Raw genomic sequence first — 2,053 nt, 5'->3', positions numbered from 1 at the left:
GTTTTTATCTTGGCTTTTGATTGTTGAGTGACCACAGTGTGATCGTGCTCCAACACATTGCATTTCCTACCAACTTATGTTCCAGCTCATTTCTTTGGTTTTGCTATTTATTCATTGAATCAAACATCAATGGAGAAAATAGAGCAAAATAAGAACTTAGGTATACTGTTAATTAGTTAAATAAATTACAATACTCAATGCCAAGCTGCAGCTGCTAAAGCCTTATATAAATATCCTGAATTGAATGTAAGACCACATATGGTTTATAGCAAGGCAGTTTGGGACTTCACATTGTCAAAAAAAAAAAGTATATACAAGAAAGATAGAAAGCATTTTATGGGGGCTAATATTCTCGATGGGGATCCGTTAGGTGGACAAGTCACAAAAAAAACTCTATTTGGAGTTTCGTTTCCTGCTGCACTTGGATTAATCTTTCATCGCTAGAAAAAAATGTTAATAATTCACCTAATTACTTCTCTCTTCTGAAGGTTCTTTTTTTCTGATTTTATGCACCATGGAGAACTATACATGTCTTCAACCTTCAGTGTTGATTCTTGGCTTCAGGGATGTGGCATCTGTAAGATATTTCTACAGCTTTGTAGCTTTCCTGGTTTACACTATGGTCATCTTTTTTAATGTTATGGTCATCATGACACTTCTGATGCACAAAACCTTACAGGAACCCGTGTGCATCTTTATCTCCATGCCGCATCTCAATGGGATCTATGGCAGCACCACCTTCTTGCCCTTTCTTGTATTCAATCAAATGAGCGGTCTGAAGACCATCACTTTTGTTGGCTGCTTGATGCAAGTGTTTTGTGTCCACACATATGTGGGATGTGAGATAACTATACTTACTGTTATGGCCTTTGACCGCTCTGTGTGTATTTGCAGCCCCATGAGAGTAAACTGACTTTGACCACCATCTTCAAAATGGTTTTCTCAGCTTGGTTGTTTATAATAATCTTGGTTTGTATCCACCTGGCATTGACTATTATGTACTTTCCGCTGTGTGATTCCACAATACTGAAGGTCTACTTTGATAGCTGGTCAGTGGTCAGGCTCTCTTGCACGGATATTACTATCAATAAGTTCTATGGACTCTTCATCGCCTCCACCATTACAGGATTTATACCAACACTGATTATAATCTCCTACATTCAAATATTTAATGGCTTGTATAAAGTCCACTCAAGCCCTCCAAGCGAAACCTTTGCAGACTTGCAAGCCTCACTTAATAGCCATCGCAAATTATGTTTCTAACTTATTCTTTGAACTTTTCGTCTATCACTTTATTTCTGAGAATTTTAATTATGAAGTTAGGACCATCATGTCGGTGCAAGTCATAGTGGTTTCTCCACTCTTAAATCCTCTCATCTATGGATTAATAGTGAAAGTGATGAGAAAAAGGATCTTCCACACCTTTCATCTGAAGGCAAGCAAATTCAATATTCTGTTGGCTCTATCCAAGCATTTGTAAAACTCTAAGTAACCTTTATAGTTCCATTGGCTGCAGGATGTACATTCAATCTGTTTGACCAGTCCAGGTGCCAGGTTATGGAACCAGCTGCTTTTCGCTCCATTTTTGCATAACATCGTCCTTAGTGATGGGCAAACGTGTTCGGTTCTGCTCTGTATTCGATCGATCATCCTGGTGCTCAAGATGCTTGGTACTCGATCGAGAATCTGGGTACTCGTACGCCAAGCTCGAATCCCCGCTCCTGATTTTGAGCCACTAAACTTGCGAAGATTGCCTGCCAAACACGGTAATGCCGGAGTCATGTTGGCTACTGGCATTATTGTGATTGCCTGGCCGCCTAGCGTTATTGGGTTTATATAAGACCCGGTAACACTATGCTGGACGCATTGTACCCAGATGTAGTGTAGGGAGAGTCACTGCTACACAAGGTGCAGTGTGTATATCTTTCTACTGTAGTACCTGGTGGTGCAACATTAAACCAACAGCCCTTTTCAGGGCTAATCCAAATAGATTCTATTCTATAATATTGCTCCTAGCTGAAATTAGAGTATGATTAGCTGCTGGAGTAGGAAT

The 2,053-nt window shown here is 39.8% G+C and overlaps 1 pseudogene; it reads left to right on the top strand.

Moving 5' to 3' along the window:
* The first annotated feature begins 514 nt into the window (after window positions 1–514).
* LOC141051447 (olfactory receptor 52N1-like) lies at window positions 515–1,480 on the top strand (annotated as a pseudogene).
* The last annotated feature ends 573 nt before the right edge of the window (window positions 1,481–2,053 follow it).

The sequence above is a fragment of the Dendrobates tinctorius genome, unplaced genomic scaffold (genome assembly GCF_039654945.1).
Source record: "Dendrobates tinctorius isolate UK_male_01 unplaced genomic scaffold, ASM3965494v1 ptg000157l, whole genome shotgun sequence".
NCBI lineage: Eukaryota > Metazoa > Chordata > Amphibia > Anura > Dendrobatidae > Dendrobates > Dendrobates tinctorius.
The sequence above is the reverse complement of the archived record's forward strand: the minus strand, read 5'-3'. Positions and strand labels throughout refer to the sequence as shown.